Below are 26,974 nucleotides of genomic sequence, written 5' to 3'. Positions count from 1 at the left end.
CCTATACTTTATTTTTTTCCAAGTCTCCCTGGTGATTGTACAGAGCAGCCCAGGTTGAGAAATCAGGAGCTTTGAATCCTTATTACTCTATCTTCATTACTTTCAGGCAGTGTCACTCATTAAAGTCACTTAAATTATTTGAACCTCAATTTTCTTATCAATAAAATGATCACAATAGTACCTGTACCTGTACTACCTTCCTCATAGAGTTGACACATTATACAAGATGCATGTATATGAAAAGTTTTTTGAATTTGTTTTTTTATTATTGTTTTATTTTTTTAAAGACTTTATTTGAGAGAGACAGAGATAGGGACAGAGAACATGAGTGGGTAGAAAAGGGAGAAGCAACCTCCCTGCTGAGCATGGAGCCTGATCCAGGGCTTGATCCAAGGACCCTGGGACCATGACCTGAGCCAAAAGCAGATGCCTAACTGATGGAGCCACCCAGATGCCCATGAAAATTTTTAAAAATATTTTATTTATTTATTTGAGAGGGAGGGAAACAAGCGGGAAGAAAAGCAGAGAGAGAGGGAGAAGCAGATTCCTCTCTGAGCAGGGAGGACAATGTGGGGCTCAATCCCAGGATCCTGAGACCATGACCTGAGCTGAAGGCAGACACTTAACTGACTGAGCCACTCAGGTGCCATGTATATGAAAATTCTTTGAAAATGTGAAATTCAATACAATCCATATCTCAGTAGTTTATTCTTTTCTTTTTTAAGATTTTTTTTTTTTCAATTTGGAGAGTGTGCATGAGTAGGGGGAGGGGCAAAGAGAGAGGGAGACAAGCAGGCTCCCTGCAGACTCCCTACTGAGCAGGGAGCCCGAGGAAGAGCTCCTCTGTTCCAGGACCCCAAGATCATGACCTGAGCCAAAATCAAGATTCTGCTATTTAACCAACTGAGCCACCCATGTGGGTCTCTCCGTGTTTTATTCTTAAATGAACACCTATCACCCAGTAACCATGCCTCTGATTTACATACAACATGCTATACAGACATTGCAGAGAAGGCAGTCCTTATATTTCCTGCTAAGGAAATCTAACCTCTTGCATTATTTGAGACACTGTTCCATCTTGGTTTAAAATGCTGGTTCTGAAGGTCGGCTCCATCTTTGGGAGCTGGGAGAGAGAGCTGGAGGTCAAGTTTGCTGAGTTTGGATTTAACCAGCACTGTTTTCCTCTACTTCTGTTTTATATTTGTTCTCCTACATATTATTGTGTATATAAAAGAGTTCCTCAACAACAATGATATATTGGTTAGAAGTGGCCTAGATTTGGCAATCCCTAAGTTAGGGACACAACAGGAAGCAAAATTATATTTCCTCATCAGTTGTTTGGAGCTCTATGCATTTTCTATTGAACATAATACATGCTAGCTCATCTCTAAGCTATCCTTTAAAATATACTGAATCCACCATGGACCTACATGATGTATTTATAATACTAACCTGAGCACATTATGTTGTCTGCCCTGGTGCTACAGAGAGAAGGGAATTTTTCTGTCTTACCAATTCCTGGTACTTTGATAATCCTAGGCAAATTTTGGAAATAGTTAAGTTTAAATTTTCCATCGGTCTTTTTGCCTGCCACTACATTACCCTCATGCCCCTTTCCTTTTGGTCTCTAGTGTTTAGGCTAAACCTTTGTACCGTTTCAGCTGAGGGGCAGAACAAAAGTTTGGTCCTCTAAAGTGATTTGATGACCACCCTGGGCCACAAACTATAGTCTCCTTTCCACGAAGCAGCTGATCTTTGTCAGCCATTAGAAAATTAATATAATTAAACCAATTCACACTAGCGAATGACTGATGACCCATAACCATTCCATGGCTATTAATATTTTAAAAGAGGATGCTTGAATCGGTAATTGGGGAGTTTTAAATACTGTTGCTAAAAAAAAAGATGGTAGGGCAAAGCAAAACATCAGGCCGTACCAGGGAAGGATTTTGCACAGAGGAGGTAAGCAGTGGGTCCCTGGGTTAGGACCACTGCAAAGCACGCCAGTGGTGTTCTTTGTATTTTCGGAAAGTGATACTAGGTGGAAGAAACCCCTGAAGCTGAGTCACTCAGTGGCCTTCACTAGGGTAAAGCCATTACACATTTTCTCATTTTTTTCATGTTGCACTTCACAGATTTCTTCAAAGCATTAAATTACACAATGTATTCTCAAAGAATAGAGCAGGTCCCTTGTAAATATACATGTTGTTTTATAAGTCAGGCATTTTAAATGTTTATTTTTTTTATGATAGCACAGAGAGAGAGAGAGGCAGAGGGGGAAGCAGGCTCCATGCACCGGAAGCCCGACGTGGGATTCGATCCTGGGTCTCCAGGATCGTGCCATGGGCCAAAGGCAGGCGCTAAAGCGCTGCACCACCCAGGGATCCCAAGTCAGGCATTTTAAATTGAGGGCTGCCTCTAGCCATGCTTGGACTCCTCAGCAGGTCTGTAGCAGAGACTGCGAGCTCCCCACCCCAACATCCATTCTCTCCTTATTCCCTTATTAACAAAACTCAGGTATGTTGGGACTGGCAGTATGTCTAGCTAGAAGTGTACATTTTCCATCATTCCTTGTTAATAGATTACAGGCATATGCCTAAGATCTGGCTGCCAAGATGTAAGCAAAAGTATTGTACGAATTTTCCAGAAATACACTTCAAAAGAGAGGAGATGTCCCTTTGTCCTTTTCTTCTAGCTACTGGCTGGGATTGAGAGCTGATCCCTGGAGATACAGGTATCATCCAGTTGAGGCAGAAAGATAAGAGCCAGGGTCCTCGATGGCAGTGTGAAGCCACATTCCCAACACTGTTCTGCCCATCTGTGGACAGCTTTTACTTGAGAAAGAAATAAACTTCTGCCTTGTTTAATCTTATATTTTCCAAGTCTCCATTACTTACAGCCAAGCCTGTAACTGTTATAAGCTCCTAAGTCACAATCTAATAATAATCAGAGCACTGACTCCATGTCATTTATAGTTAAACAAAATGATTTAAATTCTGTTTTAAAATGTATAAAAATGTCTGCTTAAGAATATTTATTCTACAAAGAAATTAACTTTTAAAAGTCCTCATACCTTAAAAACTCTTTCTAGTTCATATCTAAATTACAGCAGGAACTCCCTGAGAGGTGCTTAACGCAGTGTTTCTCAACCTTCAGTATGGGTATGAATCATCTGAGAATCTTGATAAAGTGTAGATTCAGACTCCGAAGGTCTGAGATGGATCCTGAGAGCCTGCATTTTTAACAAGCTCCAAGTGATGCTTATGCTACTAATCAGCACTTTAGATCATCAGCCTCAAATCACCTAGGGTGTCTTTAAATGTGCAGCTTCATGGCTTCCTCTCCCTCTTTCTCTGCCCACTTTCCGCTCTTCAGAGATTCTGGAGGTGGGGATCAAAAAGCTGTTCATCGTAAGTAATGTTTTCTGTATAATTTTTTTCTTTTTATAATTTCCTTGAAAAAATATTCTTTCTAAAAATCTTTGATTTTAGTTTAAAGATAGATTTTTGATCACAAGTTCCCTTTGATTTAAATCAAACTCTTCCTTACATATGATACATTCTAGTTCTTTTTTCACCTTTCCTTTCTCATCATTACTTCATTGATTGGGGCTTCTTATATTGTTTCCCACTAGTTTCTTCCCTCTATTTGTTTGGAAGTATATGCTCCATATCATTCATTAAATGATTACCCTTGCTGTTTTAGCATGTGTAGTTTATCTATCTAGTTTAAATATTTTATTTATTTTTGAGACAGAAAGAGCGAGATCATGCACAAGCAGGGGAGAGGGGTCAGAGGGAGGGGGAGAAGCAGACTTCCAACTGAGCAGGGAGCCCCACAGGACCCAGGACCCTGGGATCATGACCTGAGCAGAAGGCAGATGCTTAACTGCCTGAGCCACCCAGGTGCTCCTTAGTATGGATTTTTTATAAAGATTTTATTTCTTTATATGAGAGAGAGAGACAGAGAGCGAGCAAGTGAGCACAGAAGCAGGGGGAAGAGCAGAGGGAGAAACAGACTCCCCACTGAGTGTAGAGCCCAACCCATGGCTCAATCCTAGGACCCTGAGATCATGACATGAGCCAAAATCAAGAGTAAGATGCTTACCTTACTAAGCCACCCAGGTGCTCCTGTGCATATTTATAAAAGTCTAAAGTAAACCAATATTTTTACTTTCTTCCAGAATAATACAAGGATATTTGATTTTTAGAACCATGTTATTTATCTTCACTACTTATATGCAGTTGTTTAAGTGTTTTATTTTTCCATTGATTATTATTTCCCATGGATATTTATTGTTATGGTTGTTGAGGTTGAATCAATTGCCACTGATTTAGTCAATCATGCCTATGTAATGATGCTTCCATAGTAATCCAAGAGGATGGGATTTGAATAGCTTCTGGGTTGGTTGGTAAACACATGTTGGAAATGAGGGTCACGCACCCTGAAAGAGAATGGAGCTCCATTCTGTGAGCCATCTTAGCAAATGATCAAATCCAGGATGGCCTGATAGGAATCCTCATTTATAGCCTGTCAGCAAGAAGCACAGGTGATAGTCTGGAGTTGTGATTGGTGTCTGGAGTTGAGGGAGCAGTCTTGTGGGATTGAACTCTTAACCTGTGGGATCTGACATTATCTTTAAGTAGTTAGTGTCAGAGTCGAGTTAAATTGTGAAACTCAGCTTATATCTGGAGAATCAGAATTGCTTGGTGTGGGAAAACTCCACATACATTTGATGACCAGAAGTGAAGTGTGTTTTTAATTAAGAAAAAACCCAGGAGGAGTTTTATAATCTTTAATTTAAATCTCAATCAGGATTGCTATTATAAAGGATAAGATTTTTTGTAGTCAAATAACTGTGTATTAAAGTTATTCTTTTAGAATGTGAACATAAGTATATTTTAGATTTTAAAACTCAGAAGTCTGTGGGAAAATGGAGGTTTATATGCATATGATCAATAATAGTCATTATTGTGTGTGAGGCAATGGAAATTTAACTACTGTGCCTAGGTGACTCTTAGTTTTTTTTTTTAAATTAAATCCTATATTCCAATTTCCATGGACAGAAAGGGCATGAGATTAGATTGTATTGGAGCTGCATATGTACCATATTCATAACAGTTAATGGGTAGTCAATAAATGTTGGTTGAGTGGATGAATGAATTGATGATGTTAATAAGTCAAAGAAAGGAATATATGTTGGAGACTTTGTGTATATATATATATGTGTGTATATGTACATATATGTAGTAAATGGGGTTAGGAGAATCATTGCCTTTCCTCTGGATTTGAGGAACTGATAGCCAAATAGGGACTGATATATTTTATTGATCAGCCATGTACTCGGTCAAAAACTGCCATTATCTGGGCTATCAGACAAAGCAAACTTGATATTAGGTTACCTTCCTGAACTCTGACTTGCCTTGCACTACCCAAGTCACTGACAGAAACTAGAGTGAGAATCTCACATTATTCATTTTCTTCATGGATTTAGAATGTTGCAAGCAATAATTAACAGCAACAGTAGAAGCTAACATTCGTTGAGCACTTACTACATGATAGATATTCTTTAAGAGCATTACTGGTATTAGCTCATCCCACAGTAACATTCAAGATATGTGTATTTGCTAGCTTGATTTCACAACTGGCATGGAGATGTTAAGCAACTTGCCTCAGGTCACACAACTGATAGGTTGTAGAACGGATTCAAATTTAGGCAGCACTCTTACTCCCTACCAGATGCTTACTGCTAGCAACTTACAAATCAAGACTGAAGAGTTTGAATCATACTGAGCAGCAGTTTTCTGTATTCTAGTATAGTGGTTCTCAGCTGGAGGAAATTTTGCCTCCCAGGGGACATTTGGCAATATTTGGAGACATTTTTGATGGTCAAAGCTTGGAGTAGAGAGATGCTGCTGGCATCTATTGAGCAGAGGTAAGGGCTGCTGCTAAACATCCTACAATGCATACAAATAAGCCTTCACAACAAATTATTATCCAGTCCAAATAGTGATATGTAAAGTTAGAGGAATCCTGTTCTAGGTTAGTAGCTCTTTTCAGCCTTGGCTGAAGATTAGAGTGATTTGGGAAGCAACCTGACCAATTATATCAGAACCTTGGAGAGTAGGATATTGTTTTAAGCTCTCTATGTGATTCCAATATACAGCCAAGGTAGAGATATGTTGCCCCAGGTCCAATCCATCTCCACTGATTATAAAAGTGGTGAGAGAGAGAGAGAGAATGAGAGAGAGAGAGAGGGGGAGAGAAATTTTATTACATATAGCATTTTAGTTATTTAGAAACATTTGCACCTTCTCTAAGGAAACATGAGGAAAGGGAAGAAGGACTCTGGAGAAAAAATATTGAGTATGTGCTCATTCTCTATAGATGCTGCTCTAAACACTTATCATTTATTTTGTATTGAAATCTTGATTATTGTCTCCTAGCCAAACCTCTCCAAGACTAAGCCCTTGACCTTGATGTCAGTTTGTAAGACTAACACATTGATGGAGGTGGGAAGCTCATGTATGAGTGTGTACATGGTATTGATGAAGAAGCCATGGAGCTAGAAGGTAGGAAAGCTGAGAATGATAGTTCCAGGTGTCTGTCTTTTGTGAAGGCATAGCTTTAAGCAGGGAACTTAAAAAGGAAAAGAGGAAAGAGGATCTTTGATAAGGAGTTTGGCAACAGTGACCCCATTGTGTGGGGTCCATACTTTAAGAAAAGTCAATGTCCCAGTGTGAGCCCTTGAGTGATGGCTGCCATGATGATTCTGCCTACTGCATATTCACCAGGATCTAGGAGGGGGAAAAATCAGACCTGTGATATAAACTTTAGAGATCAAATCAGATTATCAAAACCAGATTATATAGACATTTATATGCTATATATTTTTAATATATTTTAAACCCTTAAATATTTAGTAAAATCAACTTTAATGTTCCAAGTTTGACCTAGCTGTGCTAAGGGACATTAAGGGGGAAGATTTCTGTGCTCATGTCAAAATATTAAAGGATGAGCGGCACTTTCTAAGAATTATGTTGTATTGGTATCAATCCCCATGAAATATTTCCCAATGAAACCATGAATGCTTGAGTTGGGACTACATCTTCCAAACCTTCTTTTGCATCTAGAGGCTTCCTTTTTATTTTATTTTATTTATTTATTTTTTTTTTTTGCCGCTTTTTTTTTTTTTATTGGTGTTCAATTTACTAACATACAGAATAACACCCAGTGCCCGTCACCCATTCACTCCCACCCCCCGCCCTCCTCCCCTTCTACCACCCCTAGTTCGTTTCCCAGAGTTAGCAGTCTTTACGTTCTGTCTCCCTTTCTGATATTTCCCACACATTTCTTCTCCCTTCCCTTATTTTCCCTTTCACTATTATTTATATTCCCCAAATGAATGAGAACATATAATGTTTGTCCTTCTCCGACTGACTTACTTCACTCAGCATAATACCCTCCAGTTCCATCCACGTTGAAGCAAATGGTGGGTATTTGTCATTTCTAATAGCTGAGTAATATTCCATTGTATACATAAACCACATCTTCTTTATCCATTCATCTTTCGTTGGACACCGAGGCTCCTTCCACAGTTTGGCTATCGTGGCCATTGCTGCTAGAAACATCGGGGTGCAGGTGTCCCGGCATTTCATTGCATTTGTATCTTTGGGGTAAATCCCCAACAGTGCAATTGCTGGGTCGTAGGGCAGGTCTATTTTTAACTGTTTGAGGAACCTCCACACAGTTTTCCAGAGTGGCTGCACCAGTTCACAGTCCCACCAACAGTGTAAGAGGGTTCCCTTTTCTCCGCATCCTCTCCAACATTTGTTGTCTCCTGCCTTGTTAATTTTCCCCATTCTCACTGGTGTAAGGTGGTATCTCATTGTAGTTTTCATTTGTATTTCACTGATGGCAAGTGATGCAGAGCATTTTCTCATATGCATGTTGGCCATGTCTATGTCTTCCTCTGTGAGATTTCTCTTCATGTCTTTTGCCCATTTCATGATTGGATTGTTTGTTTCTTTGGTGTTGAGTTTAATAAGTTCTTTATAGATCTTGGAAACTAGCCCTTTATCTGATATGTCATTTGCAAATATCTTCTCCCATTCTGTAGGTTGTCTTTGAGTTTTGTTGACTGTATCCTTTGCTGTGCAAAAGCTTCTTATCTGAAAGAAATTGAGGAAGACACAAAGAGATGGAAAAATATTCCATGCTCATGGATTGGCAGAATTAATATTGTGAAAATGTCAATGTTACCCAGGGCAATATACACGTTTAATGCAATCCCTATCAAAATACCATGGACTTTCTTCAGAGAGTTAGAACAAATTATTTTAAGATTTGTGTGGAATCAGAAAAGACCCCGAATAGCCAGGGGAATTTTAAAAAAGAAAACCATATCTGGGGGCATCATAATGCCAGATTTCAGGTTGTACTACAAAGCTGTGGTCATCAAGACAGTGTGGTACTGGCACAAAAACAGACACATAGATCAGTGGAACAGAATAGAGAATCCAGAAGTGGACCCTGAACTTTATGGGCAACTAATATTCGATAAAGGAGGAAAGACTATCCATTGGAAGAAAGACAGTCTCTTCAATAAATGGTGCTGGGAAAATTGGACATCCACATGCAGAAGAATGAAACTAGACCACTCTCTTTCACCATACACAAAGATAAACTCAAAATGGATGAAAGATCTAAATGTGAGACATGATTCCATCAAAATCCTAGAGAAGAACACAGGCAACACCCTTTTTGAACTCGGCCATAGTAACTTCTTGCAAGATACATCCACGAAGGCAAAAGAAACAAAAGCAAAAATGAACTATTGGGACTTCATAGAGGCTTCCTTTTTAAAGACTAAGATATGCAAAGTGTGTTTTATTTATTTACTTTCTATTTTAATTTAATTTATTCCAGAAGAAACATAGCTCTGCCAACTCTTTGATTTTAGTTTGTAAGACACATCTTGGACTCCTCACCCCAAGAAATGTAAGGCAATAAATATGTTGTTTTAAGCTACCAAGGTTATGGTAATTTGTTTTAGCAATCTTGGGAACCTCAAATAGTAATCATGCCACTTTTTCTGGTATTATGGGTCCATTCCTTTCTGACCCTTGCTCATTTGTCATAGCAGTCTCTGATGTTGTTATCAACAAAAGATATAAACACAGGAAGTATGGCTGTGAAAGGGAAGAACAAATGGATGAGGATGGTATAGTTCCATCAAGCATTTTCCAAATTAAATTGTGAGAAATCATCTGTTAGGAGATATTTGTCAAATCTGGAATAGTTCGTTACATGAAAAGTACTCTAAAGATGTACAGAACATTTTGCATAATGTATTATATGCAGTTATATATTTAATTTAATACATTTAAAAGAATGACATTTCATGTAAATTTGACTCTAAAAATTCCAGCTTGTGTATGGGGGAAGAAAATATTTTAAGGCCTGAATATTGGATTAAATATGTAATTTCCAGGTCCCCATTTTGTAATGCCTAGGTACAGTTTTAATTGTTTTTATTTGAATATAGTTGACACACAATGTAACATTGATTTCAGGTATACAACAGAGTGATTCAACAAGCTTATACATTATGCCATGTTCACTATAAGTGTAGCTTCCATGTACAGCCTTAATTTAAAATTTGGTATCTACTCAACTTCTTGTAGATGTAGATTTTTTTTTTCTATTTTTCTCATATGCAAGAGAATGGCATTTACTTCTGATCAGTACTTTGGAGAAGAAAAGCATTTTGGTTGTTACATTTTTTGAATTCAAATTCCACTGTCAAAAATGACATTTAGGGATTTGGAGTTCAGAGTATGAGCCATAGAGCAATATTTGCTGGGTAAAATTAAAAGCGATTTTTCTCTGGCAGAGATAGAGAATATATGGAGTAGGCAGGTGAGAGAAAGAAGGTGAATGTGAGCAGGTGATGGTAAAGGAAAAACAGTTGGAAAAATAGATAGACTAGGGTAGCTGGTAAGTGATCCTAAAGCCTAACAGCTGTGGAGATAGTCTCCTGGCTGAGAGAATAGTCAATATAGAGATAAGCGATCTTAATGATATTTGAATTTTTGTTCATTCTTTATATATATATATATATATATATATATATATATATATAAAAGTTAAGTATCAAGATGGCTGTATGTATTGTCTTCAGTCTCACAGTTATAACTAGAAAAGGCTGAAATGTGTTAAATTAATAATGAGTTTAAATATGTAATTCATCATTGAATGATTCTAGGACTCATAATTCTTTTAATTATCCATTGTTGATAATCTCTGACTTTTAATGGTTCTTAAATTTTAGTGTATACAAAAGCATTACTCAGGAAGTTTGTTTGATTTGCTCTGACTGGGGATCTTGGGGTGAGGCCCTAGAATCCTAATTTTAATAAGTACCTCAAGTGATTTTCTGGTGGCTGATCCACAAACCACACATGAATCAGCACCAGGCTCCTAGCCTCTACCCCATGCCTATATACCTGAGGGCAGCCTTCTGAAGTAAGCTGATGTATAAAGCTTACCGATTTGCCTCAGAGTGGCATTCCCTTACTAGCAGCATGGACATAATTAGGGAGCTTGCTAGAAATGTAGAAATTCAGTCCCATCTCAGACCTACTGAGTCAGAATCTGCATTTTAATATGATCCTGGGATTGGAAGGTGATAACGGGATGATTCACAGGCACATTAAAGTTTGAGAAACACTATCCTCCCGGAAATTGATTAGTCTCTTTAACAATGGTTCTTAATCAATGGAGTGCCTCCAAATCTTTTAAGGGGCTCTGAAAAATTACCCTGGTTCCACTTTAAACCCACTGATCTCTCAGCAATACAAGGGCAGAAAATAGATTTTAAAAAAAGATCTAAAGGTGACTCTGCTTCACACCACTGGTTGAAAACAATTGCTCTATAGGGCTTGCCTGGCAATTTAGAACCTTTGAGATAACAAAAATCAAACCAGATTATTCTCAAATCTCAGATTTGCTTTGTGGGGTGACAGCCTAAAATTCAGAGCAGACATTTTTATTACCTCGTACAGTCTTTGTTCTTTTTAGCTTCCTTGTCCTAGTTGTCACTCTGGGAGAACTCAAAGAAGTCAGCGAGTTTTCATCTCTGTCTTGTGTCCTCAGGGGACAGCTGATTTATTCCCGAGTTCTCCTACCTTTTTAATTTTTTTTTTTTTTTTTTTTTGGTTGAAGGCTGTACTAGTGTAGGTCAGCCAATTCATAATTCACTCTGAGACTGAAGAAAGGACTCTGAGGTCCTCATTTTCCTCAGGAATTGAGCAGTAGTTTGTTAAAACTCCAGAGCTGTCAGCCCTCTCTGTAACCGTGGTCCCCATAAATATGAAGAAATAATGAAACTTTATTAAAGGACAATCCAGGCGTGAATCTTTATTCCATTTAATGGGTCTTGTATTAAAGTAACTTTCAAGACATTCTGATGCAATTTTTAACTCAGTTATCTGTGGGGTAGACAGTTTACTGAAGGAATTTTAGTTGATAACTGAAAGGGGCTGTAAGTTATAGCCCTAGTTCAGAATGTCCTTAATAGGACAATAGATTCTTTGTAGGTGGAATTTGAACCAACTCAGAATAATCAAACTTTTGCCTTGGTGGTTTGTGGCTGGATTGTCACTTGTTAATTTTCCTGAATCCAAGAAGAGATAAAGGATGCAGGGGCCAGTTCCTTGAGGAGGTTCTTCCGGTGGCACAGCTCTTTAGGAATTTTTCTAGCTTGCTTTGTGTTCAGACACCAATCCAGAAGCTGAAAACCTTCCTTCTGGCATGTCCATCAACATAAGAATATAGTATCCCAGGGGCAAGGTTTTTCTTCCACTGCTTGAATTCAGCACCTTGGAGAAGGCTCATCTCCTTTCTGTGGGTACAGCCTTGTCCCTGGTTCCGTGTAGCCCAAGCCATTAATCTGATCTGCATTTTGAAATGGGACAATGCTTAAGTGAAATTGCTGCTTTTCATGATGGAGCATTTTGGGGCCGAGGAAGCCATTCCTATACTACTCTTTTCTGCCCTATCACTTTTTCTCTCCAAAGCTCATGGTTGAGAGGACTTTATTTAAGTTGAGCAATGTTAGAGTGTAATACTCTTGGTGGTTGGTCTTCACCAAAGCAGAAGCCCTAATCTGATAAGTGATAGAATAATTCCCATTGTGCCATCTTGCAACTGAGGGAATACATATCTTTGAAATAAGGATTATCTTTGTTAGCAGGTAGTGCTTTACTTTAAGGACTTTATAGTGATGATAAAAATTGTGGTTGGCAAATTAGTAAATATTTTGCATGATTTTAATGTTATGTAATAAATGAAAGGATGTGCAAGTAATGAGGGAGCAGGTTCTCATCTGCTCCCTTAAGTTGATTGTGTTAATATTCAGCACAAAAAGGAATTCTCACATAAGCCTGGTTAGAAGGCTGAAATGAGTTGATGGAAGGAAGAGCCATCAGGATGAGGATCCTGACTTAACAACCAGGGATGGAGGCCTGTCTATTATGGAGTTCCACAATGCTTCACCAAAGCCTCCCATACTTTTTACTCAAATTCAAAGATCACTAGAGATTTGTTCTCAAAGAAGTACATTGATTTTCTAAAGCAGTGACTCAGCAAATTATACTTGGCAATCCTCTAGTTTTAGTCACCTGGGCTGTGATTGTATCATATTAATTTTTATCAAGGGGTGAACTGACCTGGCACAGCACTTTGTGGCAACTCCTTGCTGACTTACTCCTTTGTGAACAAAAGAAAAATAGACGAATGGAAGGAGAATTTTGTCATATTCCTAAATTAACATTAGATACTTTTTTGGGCTTATGGAGTGTGCAGCAGACTTAGAGAAATAAGTCATGGATCTCTATTCATGCTTTGGTAGCACCAGGTCCACTACTGAGCTTAGAGGAGGCATGCCTTCTGTTTTAACTCCTAGTTTCTCTACTACAGATATCTTGGAAAACTCCTTGCCCATTTGTTGCTCTTTGCACCATGGCAACCAACAAAGGGCTCGTTTTAATTATTCTACTTTCTTGTGACAAGATTCTTAAAGCATAAACAAGAACTATGCTATTATTACTATTTCTGTCTTTAATTCTTAACCCCTATTTAGGGACATAGACATTTTGTGGCTGTGTAACCCAGAGTGAGTAAAAATGCCTAGGAGGAAAGGTGATTATACTAAAAAGTGAGAGGTTTAAGAGCCAAACATTTGGCTAATTCTCAATCTCACACCTACAAGCTAGGAAAAACTCAGATCATTATCAAAAGGAGCATGTATTCTTATTCACCACAGCATCCCTAGTACAGAGTGTCTGCCATATCATTCTCTGCAAAGATGTGTTGATTAATGGACTAATTGGAAGGTCACGTGAGATACTGTAAGTGAAAGGACACAGGATGAACCCAATGAATGCTATTTGCCTTCCTCTGCTCTGCTGATATGTGGGCAGTAGAAGCTACCATCTTCTATATACATGTGTCAGACATGCAGCGCCTGTGTTCAAAAATGTCAGGGATCAATTCATTTGATAGCTGGGGCCCCAAGGAGACAAAGTGCAGCAGGAGTTGTGGAAAAGATAGGAAAGCCAGGTTTCCTTTCCTTTTATGTTCTCTTCATACAATACTTTTTCAATTCCTTATTTAACCTTGGTTTACAATGACATTTTCTGGGGAGGGGAGAGAGAACTCTGGTCAACTTTACAGGTACAAAAAATATGAAAAAAGGAAGGCAGATATATGCTGATTAGTTTGACTCTTTTTGCTTACTTCCTTTTTATCATTTTGTGCTGACAGTGTTCAGTATTTGCAAATTGAGACTGTAAATGCTTAGCATTCTGAATGGCTAAATCCACAGCAGCACTTACTAGCTGTTCTTCTGCTGTAACTAAGCAATTATTGAAAACTTATTCGGTTCACAGGATGGTGCTAACTAGTGTATAGAATACACAAGTAAAAATGGACATTATAGAAGCAATAAATAATATTCAGTAAAGGGTGCTGCTAATTTGTATTTTTTCCCTCTGGGGACGAAAATCTTGTCTGCTATGGTCTCCCTATCAAAATACCAGAATTTCTTTAATTAGAACTTCAGGGAGGCGGAAAAACAATTAGTTGGGAATGACCAAATGCATTAGTTGTAAGTTAAAATTGTACATTATGAACTTAAGCTATCATTTATGTGCAGTAGTGCTGATGTATTGGGACTTGATATAAACTTGCAATTTCTCTTATTAGCTTGGTGATGACTTTTAGTTCTCTGTGTCCTCTCCAATTATTGCATAGAGGATGGACATTAGATCTGATTCCATGGACATATGGGCATACTGCCTAAGGTCTTATGCTCAAGCCATTCTGGGTTGAACTCTTATTTCAAAGTCTTTGCTTTTATTTTCTGTTTATGCATGGGCTCAAGGTTTATTTGCTTAACGTTGTTACTATATTATTTTCATTAACCTCTACAAAATACTTATGTTAATTTTTTATTTAACTAAAATGGGGTGTTCTTGATTCTTTTTCCTGGTACTGTATTGTCCATTACCATGATTTTAATTACTTTCAAATATTGTAATTCTCCTTCTAGAGCTTCAAACCAACATATTCAAATGCTTTCTGGAATGTCCCATAAATCACTTAAACTCAGCATGACTAAAACTGATTATTTTCTACTTTTCTACTCCCTCACTCCCAAATTGTTCAAATTCAGATATGGCCACTCACTGGTATAGGGCTTGGGCAGGTCACTCAGTATGCTCATCTATAAAAATGTATAAAAATAGGAACTATCTCATAGCATTGATGAGAATGAATGAGTTAATATGTGTGACTTTACATAGTAAGGTCTATATAACTATATATCGTTAGTTTTTTTTTAAGTTTATTAACTCCTACTCTCTATACTAAATGCAGCATTATATTTTAAAAATACAAATTAAATTGAATATTGTCCCTGCTTAAAATATTTCCATGCCTAGCATTATATCTTTAATGTCTTTAACAAGGTACACAGAGATCTGAATAATCTGGTCTTTGCTTTCTTCTGTAACCTCATCCCCTACCAAATGCTCCCTCTTTTCTCACTTCTGGGTTTTGCTGAAACTACTCTCATGCCTGGTCTGAGAGCTCTTATCCTTGCCCAACTGCTCCTTCTCCCCACCCTACTTTGGCTACTTCCTTCTCATATTTTAGTTTTCAGTTTAGATATCACTTCTTCCAGACAGGTTTTCTTTATTAGCTGCCTATGAATTATATGTTGCTTTGACTGCTTAGCATCCTTATTCCCTCATAGGACAATCAACTCCAGTTACCTAAATCGATCCATTCCCACAGTGAGGATGGCTTTGTGACACTTAAATATCTAAGACCATAGATCTTGGTTCTTCTGAGTCAGACGTTGTTCTCTGGGCCAAAGACCAAAATAGCACCAAGACCAATATTCTATATGGAAATTGAAGTTCTCCCAAGTAAGTCCAAAATATATATATATAAAAAAAATGGCCTAGTCCATGTAGCAGTCTGACTTCAGATTGTTACTAGCATGTGTAATCCTAACCCAAACGAATCCCCAAGTATTGATTGTTATTATGTCTTTTTCATAAGACTTTGTTCTCCTTGAATGTAAGGATTTTACCTGTCTTGCTTATCATTATATCTCATGTGCCTTAGCATGAAACAATCATTGAAAACATATTTATTGAATGGAATCATGTGTCTTACGGTATGAAGAAACACTAAGAAATGATTTGGTCCAGCATCCAGCATAAAAGTATCATACTATTCTTAAGTTTGACAGATGAATCACTGAAGTCCAGAAATTTAGAGACTCACTCTAAGTTAGGTAGAATAAACTAGAAACAAAGTCTTCTGTCCCTAATATTATTTCCTTTCTACCACTGTGTTACCACCTAGTTGCATTCGTACATTTCTAATATGCTAATTTGCTTGCAGAGAGACTGAAATATCTTGCTGTCATATCCTAATCATAGAGCACTTTTTGTTTATTAAATCTCAGGGTTGAAGTTAGATTAGACTGGATCAAAAATGCTAGTTTAGAGAGTTTGGGTTTTAACTTCTAGGGCTCCATTGTATTCAGGGTCCCTAACTGGTAAGGGCTTATCTGGACTTCCCACTCATATTTCAGAGAAGCTCCTTGCGTGTTCATGTTCCGTAGCTTTATGGAAAGACTTCTTTTAAAGAAAGAAATGTATGAATAAAATTCATTTGAAAGCTATTGCTCTAGGGAGTAGGGCAACAATTTCATTTACTACTTAAATTCATCTTTTGTTTAGCTCTAAAGGTACAATTTGCTGCATCTTTTTTGTCTCTAACCAGCTTTTCTTAATAGCTTGCAGGGTGAGAGGTTAATGTTGGATCTATCCAACATTAAATGCTATCAGTTACAAAAAAAAATAATAGGCCCTAGAAGAGTTTGGTGAGCCAGATTAAGAAAAATAGAGTATGAGGTAAGTATTGTCTTTCATTTCCTTTTTGAGAAAATATGCAGTTGTGGGGAATTTGGAAAATGCCTATTACATACACAGTCTTATATTCTCTGGGTTAGTTTAGTGACATATGCAGCTGTTGAGTTAAAAGAGAATGGCTAGAAAAACTGCTGATACTAGACCAGTAATTGTGGATTAAATTTAATGGGAATTTGCCTGGGGGTGGGTGTTGATAGTTCTTATCATTTTTGAAAAGCACTGCAAAGGCTTTTGAAGAATCTTTTATATCTCTCAATCTCTCTATTCTGTTACTTGTAAAATGAGAGGCTTTACACAGATGAGGGCAATACACATTTTATAGATTTGTATGGTACTTTACAGTTTACTAAGTGCTTTTATATTTTTCTCATAAGAGAAAAATGTAAGACTCTTTATAGCTTCAAAATTCTATGCTTTATGTTTTATTAATTCTTTTCAAGATTCTTTGAGATTTTTAAATAGGAAACTGATACGTTGAACAGTTTTAGTTTAGCAGCAATATGACCTTCCAACCCTTTGCTTTTCTGGAGGTTATTTGGGTTATGACCATGGGCTGTGTTAAGGAATCGTTATTATTACTGATGAGTAAAATAGTGTAAAAAATACATTTCAAAAAAAGTTTCTATTTCTGATACCTTTTAACAACCAAAATCCTAAATAGCTGAATATATAATTGTAGCACAAAGTTCCATGTATCTTTTTTATTTTCTTTAAAGAATTCCGTAAGGCTGGAAAAGTGATATAATACATGTGGGAATTGGTTTTCAGATTGTCATTATCATGGACAATCCAATGAAGGTTAAATTATTAAGTCTCAATTACTAAAACAAAGAACAAAACCATGTCCATTGTTAGAAGACACTGTAAATGCTTCTACTAACTTTATTTTCTCATTTCTCTAACATTAGCTTGAGTTATTGCCACTTAAGATGAGCCCCCAAAGTAGTGAAAACAGTTTAACATAGGTTATTTAAAAATTAAATAGAATAATTTTGGGGAAATTTTGTTGGCTTTTTTTGGCTTTTGGGTATAGGGTGGGGCAAGAGGATGTTTAGGAGTGATTTTAATAATTTTGTACACAGATTTGTATTAGAAGAAATAATGGAGATTAATGCTAGTACAGTCTCCTCCTTTAGAAGTCAGACATACTCCTCCTGTCTTCACACCTTTTCACAACAGCACCATGAGGAAGAAAATGAATGGCATGACATTTATATGTAGCAGGTGCTCTATACACAGGGAGTAAAATGGTCCAAATGAAGATTCCAGATCTAGGTGGAGTCATATTCTTCTCCATGTGGAGCTTGGGTAATCCTATGTGGTTTTAAGTAAAGGAATTGTAACACTTTTATTTCTACCCACAAATTTAAATGAAGAGAGAGTCTGGGGTGTTTCCTTTGAAATTCAAATTTGTTAAAACTAGTCTTGGGGACTGAAGTAGCTTTTACCAGTCCATCTTAGAGAAAAATCCTCCTGAGAAGAATCTATTTTAAGAGGAGCAGGATTCTCAGTCAGAGTTGAGTCTTGCATGGAGGACTAGAGGCTAAAAACACTATATGACTCATATTCTGTGAAGCAGCATACTTTGGAACTCAATCCAACCTTGCAAATCTGGCAGCTAAATTGTGACCCAGGGATGCATCTGCATTAGGATATAGGGTTTGCTTAATATAGAAATTTAACTCTCAAATTCAAGTACATTTAATGGCAGAAACTAGAAAGTCAAAATTATAATTTAATTTTTATGGACCTTTCTAGATTTACTATCACTAAATTTCAAAGAGTGTGTACCCCAGTGTGAGATGGAAGACTTTATCTTTGTTTTCCCTTTTGGATTTGGCTCACATATGCCTCCTACAGTGTGAGCACCTCTCCACGTGAAGAGAAAACTGATACATTGATGATATGAGATTTTCAGTTAGTCCTCTGATATTAAGTTTTAAATCCCATGTATTATGGAATTGTGGTATAATAACTGGAGCCCACACTAAGTTTGACTAAACAGAACACTGACAAGATGTGACATCTCTGCCAACTTGAGGATCTACTTTGGTCTGGGAAAATTGAGACGGACCTTGTAATGGAAGACTAACCACCAAGAAGTATACAGAAGAAACCTGGATCAAATGAGTTGGTCACTCTGTTAAGTGTGGTATACTCTGATTTCAGCAAGAAGTGATACTGAGGCTTTGGTCTCAGGAATAGCATGGACATAGCAGCTGTGTTTCTGCTCCATCTCTATAGAAAATTGGTCATTTTTGCCCCAATGAGCTCTGGTGGTGAAATCAAGAACTCCTACCACTCTAGGATGGTGCTGCTTTGAGAATCCAAGGGTTATTACTTGTGATTCTCTTTTCAGCATCCATCTCTTTTAATTAAAACTCAAGGAGCTGTCTCTATTTTTATAAATGTAGTATTCAAATAAAGAATATATATATTTAAATCATTCATATTTATAAAAGAATGTTCTGAAGACAGCAGTTAAATATGCCTTTCTATCAATAGGAGGCCAAAAGGGAAAGCTTGTTTGCCTTTTTCAGAATTCTGGTGAAAGGAGCACAGAATACTCAGTTAAGGTAAATATTTTAGTTCTGTTAATTAGTTTTTCCTATACAATGAGGAAAGCTCCTAGATGAAATATAGTAGTCATATCAGTAAATATAAAGTTTCTACTCAGCTACATTAGACAAAGGATTCTCAATATCCTTTCTTTGTCCTATAATTCTTAAATTTTATATACTTTTACCAAATGAGAAAAATGGCTCAGTTTTGATCATTTCCTTTTCTTTAACTTCTAGAAATGACCATTTTGTTGGTGTGTGTTCCAAGAAATCAATAATGCTGTGGAAAATATTTTCTCATAAACAATATTAGAGTTTGAAATAATATTTTTTATCCAGGTTTTAGTAACATATAAACCTATAAATCATACCCAAAACATATCATAAAAGCAGGAATAACTAGCCATCACCTATACATATTTAACAATTGACTTTTATTCTCAGAAAAAGAAATAGATTATTATATTACATATAAGAGCCAGCAATATATTTTAATTTCATGTCAAATAATGACAATTTCCTTTGGTTTAACCTATTATATAAATATAATATATAAATATAAGTGAAGTCATAAAAGCAGAATTTTAGTAGGTTATAAATTTGGCCACAACCAGTATATTAATTCAAACATGTTTTTAAAATTTATTTATTAATAACATTGTCTCCCCGATTTGGGAAGGCTCTTTTTTTTTTAGGATAATTTGAATGGCAGTCTTTGTAAGTTTGTATTAATTTCGTTTTTTGCCCTTAAATTTTTTTCCTGTAGTAAATAAAACTTCCAAAATCACCCTGTTGGGACAAGTGAGTGGCTCAGTGGTTGGGTGGCTGCCTTCGACTCAGGTCGTGATCCTACAATCAAGGATGGAGCCCTGCATCTGGCTCCTGCAAAGAGCCTCCTTCTCCCTCTGCCTATGTCTCTGCCTCTCTCTGTGTCTCTCATGAATAAATACATAAAAACTAAAAGAAAAATAAAAATGATGTTGTAGAAGAGTATTTAACGTCAGAAAAATTATCATCATATATTATTAAATGAAATGTGTAGGTTGCAAAATGATACAGTATAAAAATATATACTGATATTCATATGGGTATAATAGAATGGCTGTTCAACAGTGGAATTGCTAGTAGTGTTTTTTTTCCCGTTGTGTTGTTTTAGTTTTCTTCTTTTAATAGTCTAAATTTTGAAGTTTAAAAACTTGTGAAAGAATATCACTTATCATTGTAATAAGAAAAAACAAGGAAACTTAGGACTTCCTCTCCTTACACCTCCCCCAAAGACCTTTTGAGTTATTTTAAATCATACTATTTTGAGCAATATGTGCGTGTATCTTTATATTCTTGAGAATATAGTTTTTTAGTGGGATAAATTGAACAACAGTTGAGTTGTTGTAAAGAGTACTTAAAATTTAATTTTGAAATGTACTGTAGACAGAAACAAAAAGGTTGCATCTGATAAAATGTAGGGGAGATGATATGAAAAAGGTATTTATCAAAGCATAAATACAAATGTTCAATATGTATATGAAAATCAAAGCAAGTTAAAGTAACATGATTTTCTGTTTACCAGATTTGTTAAAATTAATGAATATGTTAAGTCAAGTTGGTAAGGCATGGAGGAACAAGTAATCTCATGTACAGGTGGAGGGACTATTAAGTGGTATAGCATGTTATTTCCAAAGCAGAAAACATGGCCAAGCTCAAAGTCATAGGTGTCGGAAATATATTCTTTCTACTCTACTCAGGGCCTGGCACATGTACGTCTATTCCACACATGTTCATTTTAATATAATAGCTTGAGTAGTAGGAAGGCATTTGTGATGTGGTAGAGAATGATTTTCTTTCAGAAATTCCTAATGGTATGGTCCTAAAATGTGTATTTTACTTTTTAGGACCATACTATTTACATTACTGAGGTGGATAAAAATGGATTTTCATGTAAAATGCTTATTGTTAATGGTCAAAATGAGGACCATACCAAATCATATATGCTCCTGAGTATTTTACCAATCATCTTTTCATCTATTCTTCTCTGTTTAATGCTGACAATGACTATGAACATTATTATTTTGGGTATACTGAATAGTTACATAACTTACATGCATTCAGTAGTTGGGATCTTTAGCAATGCATAGAATGGCACAAATTAACTCTAGCATGTGACTTTTTAAATTGTCTTTCCCAAGGTCACAGACTTAATATGTGGCAAAACCAGTCTCAGAACACCCGTGTGTTGTCTCCTAATTGTGCCAATGCACATCTTCTGTACTCAGTGGCCAACAAATGGCCTTATTTTTCCAAAAGCCTGTCCTATAACCATATTAAAAAGAAATTAACCTAAAGGTGTAATCAGGTTAAGTACTGACCTTATGACTGAAGAGGTTTGTTCAGATGGCCAGATCCACATGGCTCAGGGAGTTCAGGCACCAGGCACATTTTCTGTGGGAGTAGCAATGAATAAATGTTTACCCTAAATTTGGCCCGGGCCATTACCTGACTGCTTCATTGCCTTTGTTATTATCTTGTAGTGCTTTCATCTTTACTTTTTTAATTTAGGAGAAATAAAAATTCAGAGGCCTCAATTGTTATCTCACACAGAGGCAAAAATGGCTATTCCATATAGATTTCTGAATTACCTTTGGCTGATTCTAGCCAGGATTATAGATTCATCATTGGAGCAGGTGACTGGATTTGTGAAGTGATACAGATCACAAAAGATCAGTGAGGTGGCTACTACTTTTAAAATTACCTTAGAAGGGCATTAATTTGGATAAGCTTAGCTCAAGTCTTATAGCTGGAAAGAAAGTTTCCATTTGCTAATCATTTGGGGATTTTATTTTTAAGAATGAAATTCAGATTGAGATATAAAGAAAAGAAAAATGATCTTTTCTATATCATCTTTTACAAACTTCATGTAAGCAGGCATTGTTGTTTCAATTCTCCTTTCCAGGAAAAGCTTAACTTTTCCTTCCCTCTTTAACAAAGAACATTACAATAAATTGTAATATAAACTATAATGACAGGGGCAGTTCTAGTAGCTACTAGCTACTACCTTTGAAACAAAACAAAATAAAATAAAAAGCTATTCTTCCATAAATACAGAGAATAAAGTAATGGTTGCTGGAGAGGAGGGGGCAGGAGATGGACAAAATGGGTGAAGGGGAGTGGGAGGTCCAAGTTTTTAGTTATGGAATGAATAAGTCACAGAGATAAAAGGCGTAGCATAGGGATATAGTCAATGGTATTGTAGCTACCCTTGTGGTAAGGATAGCATAACATGCAGAGTTTAATCACTCAGTTGTCCACCTGAGACTAATGTAACATGTGTCAACTATACTAAAAGAAAAAAAATGGGATGCCTGGGTGGCCCAGCGGTTTAGTGCCTACCTTCGGCCCAGGGCGTGATTCTGAAATCCCAGGGTCAAGTCCCATGTTGGGCTCCTTGCATGGAGCCTGCTTCTCCCTCTGCCTGTGTCTCTGCTTCTCTCTATCTCTCTCTGTGTGTCTCTCATGAGCAAATAAATAAAATCTTAAAAAAAAAGCTATTCTATATTTTTGAACAAAAATAGTAAAAATCATTTTTTTAGAAAGATTTTATTTATTTGACATAGAGAGAGAGAGAGCACAAGCAGAGGGAGAGGCAGAGGCAGAGGGAGAGGGAAAACAGGCTCCTCATTGAGCAGGGAGCCCAACACAGGGCTCAATTCCAGGACTCTGGCATCATGACCTGAGCTGACGGCAAACACTTAATGGACTGAACCACCCAGGTGCCCTGGAGTAAAGATTATTCTAATGTTATTAATGAAAGAAAATTGTTAGGGAGAAGAGACTCTAAAAGTGAAGATGAAGGAGCTTTTTTGATTCCCTAAAACTCTTCCAAAGTAAAAGAAAACATAAGGTTTCAATAGGGTAGGAAAATGGCATTCTTTCATACATAACTTTCAAGTTTTTATGAACTGGAAAAAATAAACTCATTGTTACACCAATGTCCTACATTGCTCAAAAAATGTCCCAAATGACCATGACCCAAAATGTGTCTAGCTCTAAATTATCTAAATTAACATGAATCTTCAGGAAATCACTAATTTCCATCTTTGAACTTGAACAGCAACAATGGGAAAAGATAGGCTTAAAAAAAATATCCCTAATAGAAAGGAAATGTCTAATCAAGGGATCATTCCCATTATCAGAGACCTTCAGAAATGCATTTTACTGTTAAACATTCACTTTTCCTTCACAAATGGTTTTAAAAGCTCTGTATAAAATGTATGAAGTCATCCTTGGAAATGACTGTATGCACAGGAAAATTGGAAGAATGCAGCATTCATAATAGATCAGGGAAGCTTCATGAAAAGAACAAAAGTAGCTCAGCAGGAAGTAGACTCTTGAAAACAGCAATTTAGAGTTTACAGGCATAGGTTGGAGCTTTTAAAAGATACTTCCACAGTAGGTGTGCTGTTAATCCTTTATTAGGCCATGGAAATGAATTGCACTGAAGAAGCAATTTCCTCAGTTAAGCAAACATAAGTTTTTTCCTCACCAAGTCCGTTAAATACACCGTTTTTCCTATGTAAATATTTGGGAGGACTAACTTGGTCTTTTTTTAAGGACTTTTAATAGCACTGTCTTCCTACCTCTAGAACCAGCTGCAGATAAATCAACTCAGCCCAAGAGTATTAAGGAAAATAAGGAAGAAATGTATTGAGGCTGGCATGAAGAGGAGCAAGAAATGAGAAAGAAAAAATGGTGGGGTAGGCAGGGGGACATTGCTGGATCTGGAGAATGGCTTGGAGGAGCATCTTTCAAGAGATGAGGCAGTCATGAGAACAGAAAGAAAAGGCCGGGTGGGGTTTTGAGCTGTCTGGCCAAGGAGAAGCCACTCAGTAGAGAGTGTATCTGCCAGGCCCTATATTGTGGGTGGCTTCTAAGATCAATTTATAAATCTAGGAAGCAATGGAAATGAGTTTAGAGGATTGCCTTCCCAATCACAATATTCAGCTTTGACTTAATCTTCCCCAAGCACTGTCTTCGATACATTCTAGCTCTGATTATCCTGCAGAGACCTCCACTCTCCAATCCAGCATTGTGATACTCACTGGACCCTCTGGAACTTCTCTGAAGTTCTAGGCAATGCTGAAAGTAGGGTAAATCCTTGAGAGAAGGATGCCTAGAAAACTGTGGGCGCTTTCCTTCCTGTTCCTCTGTTCAACTTCTCCCTGTCCCCTTTTTTCTCAGGAGTTGTAACATTCTCTTCCTCCTACTTTACTCAGCCTTAACGGCCTTTCCTCCATTTTTCCTTATCAATACCCAACCTATTTTTTGAAATTCAGTTCAAATTCTACCACATTTTTTTTCAATCAGAATTAATAGCTTCCTATCCCATGTTCCTCTAATAGTAGATATTTTAGTTGAAATTATAATGCTTTATGCCTTGAATTAGATTTAGTTGTATAGATCTTGTCTCTTCCACTGGGCCACAGACTTCCTGAGTACAAGTCCATGTCCTGTTTATCACCATAGAGTTCACAATATCTTGTCCAATGCCACACATAGTATGTGTTCATATATTTGTATACCCTAATAAATAACTTAAAATACTCCCAAGGAGTCTTTGCACTTTAACAGAAATTTTTTAAAAGATGCAGTGTCTTCTTAATCTAAAGGACTAAGTTCCAATGAGACTTCTGGAAGGCAGATAATACATTTTGGTAGGATATTTTTCAAATCCTACCATGTAGTCTTCTTTCTGCAATAATCCTGCCTCTAATGGCTCATGGTGTATTTTGAACCCTACCATTATCTTGCAAGAATTCTTTTGATTTATTCATTTAACTAATCAAAACCATAAGGCTTTGTCAGTGATCAGGCTTCCTGAATCACTGATTAGCCACATACTAATTCTAAGTAAAATCACAGAATGAATTCCTCTGGGTACTTCCTTACAGTGCTAATGTGTAGTTCAATTTGTTTGTAATAAAAACAATGTAGCACCAACAAAACAGTCTCTCGATGATAGTGATGATAGTAACAGTGATAAGAATAACTAGTTTATAAGTCTGGATCTACCCCAGCTAGTTGAGAGGCATTTATTTATTTTCATTTATTTATGTATTTAATTAACATTTATTGAGCTACCACTAACTGCCGGGCATTGGGCTAGTGCTCTGAGATGTAATAGTAAATGGGAGGGCATGGCTCCTCTCTAGGACTATTCTGGAAAATAGTGAGCTTGGATGGGTGGATATAAGAAAAATTTACAAATTAGGTAAATATTTTAATCTTAGAAAAATGGTGATTTTCATCACCTGAGGACTAATTTTAATATCAGTGTCTTGCTCATCCTTTCCTTTCTTGCTCAAATGTTCTGTAAATCTATGCATTATATATATTTTTAGAAAAATCTGACGTTTATTGAGCATTTTTATGTTTAGGTCTCATAGTGGGTTAAAGGGTAGCCCACTAAAGGGTATGTCCATGTTCCAGGACTTGTGAATGTGACTTTAGTTTGAACCAAGGCTGCTGTAGATAAAATAAAATTATAGATATTGAGATGAGATCATCCTGGATTATTCAGGTGGGCCCTAAATCCATTCACAAATGTCCTCAGAAGAGACAAGAAGAGAAGATATAGAGTGTAAGGTCATGTTTTCAAGAAGGCAGAAAATTAAAGTGTTGCAACCACAAGCCAAGGAATACCTAAAGCCACCAGAAAGAAGTTGGAAGGCCAAGAGCCTCTAATGGGGGCAGAGATGACAGATGCAGCCCTGCGGATACCTTAATTTTGGATTTTTGGCCTCCAGAACTGTGAGACATTTGATTTCTATTCTAGTTGATTTCTATCCAGTTGTGGCTGTCCTTGCATTTAACACTGGCCCCTTCATAGATACTCGAATATACTATCACATTTAATCCTGCCTTGACACTTTTTGGGTGAGATTTAGTCTTAAATTTAAAAGAAGACAAAAACTCAGAGAAATTAAGGGATTGCCCATGTTCTGATGCATAGCAAATGCTGATGACTTGACTTAAACTCATTTTTATCTGGCCCCAAAGCCTATACTCTTTCTACTATACTTGATAATTCATATTAGGGCAGCAAGAATGAATAATAAACTCAAACGAACTACCTTGTTCATAAGGCAAAGCATTCTTCATCAATCCCAATTATGGAGCCTATTAGAATATGCTAGATACCAAACATTCATGTAAAGGTAATTCAAATTCATTCCTTGAGCTATGTTTCTCTATTTAACATATTCAGTTTCACTTTGAAGTTTCTTTTTTTAAAATACAAATTATATTTTCATCATTGTTAATATTTTTCAGGCAAAATTCCCATTCCTCTTTCCCCTTCTCATCAAACTCACATTGATACAAATATCCTATCATATGCAGATAACTGCAATATACAATTTAGTCCTTATGCTAATGTGTGATAATTATATATTATCTTGAATGTTAAAACGACATTTTCTTCTTGGTGGCTGTATACTAATACGTAATCTTAATCCAAAAATTTTGGGGTTATTTTTTTTCCTGATTAAGCTGGTTAGTTGCTTCTAAGCATAGTAGATTAAGTAATAGTTCCTTTCAGGAATATAACATTCTTCTGGGTTTAAAAAATTATAAATAAAAGGAATTAGATTTTAAATAAACACTTCCATGTGGAATTAGTGTCTCGTAGAAACTAATTTATCTCATTGCTGAGAAGGCATTTATAGGAACAGTTAATGAGAAAGGAGAAAGGAATGCAATTGTATTTAAAGTAGCTGGTTGTCATTGATCTCGGATCATGTCTACAAAAAATTTCATCCCAGTAGGGAATCATTTGTAGTAACTGAAATTATGTGGCTTTACCTTAATTTATCCAAGATTTAAAGCAATTCTATTAGCCTGACACTTATT

The 26,974-nt window shown here is 36.6% G+C and overlaps 2 long non-coding RNA genes across 9 annotated transcripts in view; both read left to right on the top strand.

The window, feature by feature from the left end:
- The window catches only part of LOC144280995 (uncharacterized), a 345,351-nt gene that overhangs the window by 213,993 nt on the left and 104,384 nt on the right, over positions 1-26,974 (top strand). The gene's annotated exons all lie outside the window — the stretch shown is intronic.
- Positions 15,083-20,189, top strand: LOC144280996 (uncharacterized). Its single transcript, XR_013349467.1, has 4 exons — positions 15,083-15,494; positions 16,376-16,493; positions 19,017-19,087; positions 19,839-20,189. It is a non-coding gene; the product is annotated as an uncharacterized LOC144280996 (long non-coding RNA).

Source organism: Canis aureus, chromosome 12 (assembly GCF_053574225.1).
Source record: "Canis aureus isolate CA01 chromosome 12, VMU_Caureus_v.1.0, whole genome shotgun sequence".
Classification (NCBI taxonomy): domain Eukaryota; kingdom Metazoa; phylum Chordata; class Mammalia; order Carnivora; family Canidae; genus Canis; species Canis aureus.
This window is presented reverse-complemented; position numbering and strand designations above follow the sequence as displayed.